This window comes from Tribolium madens, unplaced genomic scaffold (genome assembly GCF_015345945.1).
Source record: "Tribolium madens isolate multiple individuals breed KSU strain unplaced genomic scaffold, Tmad_KSU_1.1 Scaffold_91;HRSCAF=231;Tcas5.2_LG7, whole genome shotgun sequence".
NCBI lineage: Eukaryota > Metazoa > Arthropoda > Insecta > Coleoptera > Tenebrionidae > Tribolium > Tribolium madens.
In genome coordinates, this window is record NW_025401063.1 from 572,533 (window position 1) to 577,703 (window position 5,171).

The 5,171-nt window shown below is 29.0% G+C and overlaps 1 protein-coding gene across 1 annotated transcript in view; it reads left to right on the plus strand.

Moving 5' to 3' along the window:
- Positions 1-5,171, plus strand: part of LOC123012028 (dystroglycan) — a 56,369-nt gene that overhangs the window by 23,410 nt on the left and 27,788 nt on the right. The window lies entirely within an intron of this gene.

The window sequence follows — 5,171 nt, forward strand, 5'->3', positions numbered from 1 at the left end:
AAAAATTATAAAAGAAAAATTTAATGTAATTAAAAACTACGTTTTACAGATTAATAATAAACACCCTGTTTAGATCTTACACCATAACAAATTTTCTGAGACCCCCTGTATTTCTATTTCTTATTTTTTTTGGAAATAATAAAATTGTTAATCCTTTAAAAAACCACATCGATTTTTTAATATTTTTYTATCTTTACAAAACAACAATTAAATTTTTAGATATTTCTTTAAAAAAAAAAACAACATTTATTTCGCTTTTTTTTGAAAAATTTAATACTTTACATCTAAAACGTGAACAAAATAGAAAACACGAGAGCGAAAATTAAATCTACATATCTTTTATTGGGAATCAAATTAGAATCTGTTGTTAATTGTTCGAAGGAGTGAAAAAACATATGGTGTTTCATTTAAAAAAACACAAGTTTGTATTGTAACTTATTTTTGAGACACGCTGTATAGTTGAAAATAATTTTAGGCGATGGACTAGATTAGTATCTATAAATCTTCTATATAATTTTTTTAAATTTCACCATTTAAAGGTCACTAATGGACTTTTTCAATTCGCTGCGACACCCTGTATATRAGAGGTTGAAATTCCGATACGAGTTGTATACAWTTTTTTTTCTACTGTAAGCTTCTTTTGCSATTTTTAAATTTAAGGAATCTTGCYTCAGTTAATAACACTGCAATACCACCAACATTAAAAACACAAAATACACTATTCTGTTAACGCACCCAAACTCGCTACTCTTATGCAACACTTTATACACCCTGTGGCGTATAAAGCGTTTCACCTCGTAGCAAACTTGATTGTAAATAGCTCAGAGGTAAGCGCTGGGCTTTCGACCCAGCAATTGTGGGTTCGATCCCCGCTTGTGGTGACTTTTTCACTCAGCATTTCCCATGCAGAACAATTTGTATGATTGAATTGTGCTGCGCATCAATGCTGAAAAATTAATGTTCTGTTTATCCTCTCGTTGGTTCGCTTCGGGGTCTTCGAGATGGAAACACAGAAAACATTTTTTTTTCTCCTTACTCAATCGATAAAAACCTCTTTGGGATTACCGCCTCAGGTTGCAAAAATGATTAGAAAGCTTCCTTTGAAGTTTTGTGTGTGTGTTTTGGGCTTTTGGTTGATTAATTAGGGGTTAATATGATGGTAAGTTGCAAGTTTCTTGTAAATTGTCAAGAGCTCTTAACGAGTGCGGCAAAGAGATAAATTTTCTTGAGGTCGAGGCGTTAATTATTGTCACATTAATTTAAAAACGATTACGTGGTGTAGGAAGTGCAACGAAATGGCTTAGAAACAGTTAAAACTGGAACAGGAAATGGAAGTTTTTTCAGAAAAAAAAAAACAGAAACTTTTGCTATAAATTTTCAATGAAAATAACCAAAATATTTGCATATTTTAACTATTGCCAAACTATCTGTAACTATTGTCACTACTATCAACTATTGACAACAGCAATGTAACTATTTACGTACTTATGTAATTATTTCTGCAACTATCAATTATTAAAATTGTCGTCGTAACTATAGTCAGGAGAAATTTAACTATTGACAATAGGTTTGTAACTATCGTCGTGACAGAATTATAAGTATTTTCACAAAACAATAATATTTTAACTATTGACAATTTTATCTTTGTCTAACTATGTAGTCATAACTAAGTTACTACTCTTCTAGTAATAGTATAACTATGTACTTTTTCAACTATTGTCACAAGAAAAGTAAATAGTTTGCGGTTACCGAAAAACAAAATATAACTATTGACAATAGCAATGTAAATATCGACAAAACAAAATTAACTATTAATTATTGGTTTGTAATTATCGTCTGAATCACAGTTAGAGAAAAAACTATTGACAATAGCTTTGTAACTATCGTCATAYCAGAWTTGTTTCCTTTTAACTATTGCCAAAATAAAATTCATCAAATATTATAACTATTGACGTATTTCTCTAAAACGAATCAATCTAGTTTAACTATTGACAATTTTATCTTTTGTAACTATGTATACTAACTTATAACTAAGTTAGTAGTAGTAAGTGTAAAAACTTTTTTAACTATTGTCACAACAAAACTAATCCTAATGTCAGTTGTAAACAGTTACAGAGAAACAAAACTTAGCTATTGTCAATAGCAATGTAAATATCTACAAACACAATTGTACTATGAATTATTGAAATTATTGTCACAACTGTAGTTAGGAGAAATTCAACTATTGAGAATAGGTTTTTAACTATTGCTACAATAAAATTTATCAACTATCGACAGAGTTTTCTAAAACATATCAATCCAATTTAAATACTGATAATTTTATCTAAATTATGGCAATCTCTACTAGTAGTTAATGTCACTACTTTTTTAACTATTGTCGCAACAAAACTAATCAAGTTTAACTATTACCCACTACAATTAAAAATGTCGGTTGTAACAAAATTTAGCTACTGACAATCATGTACACATTGACAAAACAAAATTGTATAATTATTATTTTTGCACTTTTACACAATCAGGAGAGTTAACTATTGACAACAGCTTTGAAACTATCGTCATAGCAGAACTCCTTTATTGTAACTATTGACACATTTCTCTAAAACGTATCAATCCAGTTTAACTATCGACAATTGCCTTTTTCTTAACATCGTCATAACTTAGTTATAGCGAGTGAGTTGTAAATATGCCACTGCCACTCTTCCAGTGTAACTATTGGCAACCAAGRTTTTAACTATTTCACAACAATTTTTTTAACAATTGTCGCAACAAAACTAATCAAATTAAAAATGTCGACAAAACAAAATTGTGTCATATAATTTTTGTAATTTTTAATTATTGCTRTGTAATATTAATAGTTATGACGATGTAACTACAATCACGAGAAATTTAATTATTGACAATAGCTTTATAACTTTCGTCACAAAAGAATTTTTCTTTTAGTTATTGTTAAAAGAAAATTTATCAACTATTGACAGATTTAACTTAAGTTATTGATTCTACCTATCGACAATTGCTTTTTGTAACTATTGTCATAACTAAGTTATGCCGAGTCAGGTGTAAATGTGCCACTCAAACTAAGCTTTGAACTATTGTCACAACAAATCTAACCAAGTAAATGTTTAACTATTACTCAATTACAACCAAATTACAACAAAAATTGTCGGTTGTAAATAGTTAGCAGTTACGGAGAAATAAAATTTAGCTATGTATTGACGATAGAAATGTAATCATCGACAAAACACAATTGTACAATTATTATTAACTATTAATTATTGCTTTGTAATTATTGTCAGAACTACGTTCAGAAGAAACTTAACTATTGACAATAGCTTTGAAACTCTCGTCATAGCAGAATTTTTTTCTTTTAACTATTGCCGAAATAAAATTTATCAATTATTATAACTATTGACAATTGTACTTTCTTAACTATGTACCGCCATAACTKAGTTATGACGATATACTCTACTAGTAGGTGGTTTAATTACTTTTTTAATTATTGTCGCAACAAAACGAATCAAATTAAAAATGTCGGTTGTAAATAGTTAAGAGTTATCGAAAAACGAAATTTAGCTACTGACAACAGCAATGTAAATGTCGACAAAACAAAATTGTATCATTATAATTGTTGTAATTTTGAATCATTGCTCATTATAACTATTGTCATAGCAGATTTTTTTTAGCTATTGTTTAAAGAAAATTTTTCACCCATCGACGGATTTCTCGATTCTAACTATCGTCATAACTAAGTTATGGCGAGTCAGATATAAATATGCCATCACTGCCACTCTTTCACAATCAAGCTTTTAACTATTGTCACAACATTGACAAAGTTGGTGAAGAGAATTGTCATAATAATTGCTCTATTAACTACAACGTGAAAATAGTTAATTGAGTTARTTTAACTGTTCAAAAAGTCAATAGAGGGGCAGTAAAATCAGTCCAATCTCGGTCTCATTCCTTTCCAAAGACGTGTCTGAGTCGGTAAAAAAACTCCCGCTTTTCGCATCGCATCTGTTGTATACAAATGTGTTTGAAATAAACGCCAAACAAAGAGACATTAGTCGGGTTTTATGTCCTTCCTGTGCGCCACACGATGCCATTGTCACTTGCAATACTGCAAATGACGATATTTTATACAGGGTGTTAAAAAAAGATTGTTAAATATTTAAAATATAGACCAAAATGAACAAAAAAGTCTTAATAAACATGGATCCCCAAAGTAACGGTTTTTGAGATATCGAAGATTATTTGTTTTTTGAAACATTTATTTGCAAAAGAAGCTTCTACTAAATGTTCTAAAAATTTTCACATTCGATATCTCGGAAATTTACTTTGCGGACAATCTTTTTTTAACACCCTGTATGAATAAACCGCAAAATTGATTCGATTTGTGGGTCGATGGAAAAAGCTCGCTTTATCTTAATGGCAGTTGTTTCCAAATGAAAGTTTTTTGCTATTTAGATAACTCTACTTAAGAAATTGTTGGTGATTGAGCATTTTCTTTGATTAAAAGTGAGGTTTGGGCATTATTGAAAAACTCCAATTTGTCTCAATCAATATTCAATTAACTTTGTGTACAAAATTAACCATAAAGCAAACAATGCGGATGTATTATTATTAAATAGAGTCAAGTGGAATGGCTTCATTACCCAAACAATGTTTAAAGAGAGGAATTAATTAAAATCTTTGTTTATCTGATGTATACAGGGTGTCCTAGCGAATTGAAAAAGTCCATTAATGACCTTATATATTAGGACATTTGTAGATACTAATCTAGTCCATCGCCTAAAATTATTTTCAACTATACAGCGTGTATCAAAAATAAGTTACAATACTTTTTTAAATGAATCACCATATGTTTCTTAGCGGTTTCGAAAGTAGATTTTTATGACAATGTTTTTAAGCTAAACTTTTATTGGTCGAATTTGCTTAATTTTTGAAATAATTTGGTGCCAAAAACATACTTTTTTTTTAATTTATTACACAAAAACTAAGACAGCCTGAATTTTTTTTACAATTGTAGAAAAAAGTACAAATTTTAAGACTGTTAACGATTTTTTAGTGATGAAGAAGTTTGCAGTTAAATAACTTAAAAATTTAAAAAGTTAAATAACTTAAATATTCTTCGTTTCTGCAAAAGATTATAAAATTATCTTTCCAAAAACATTTAA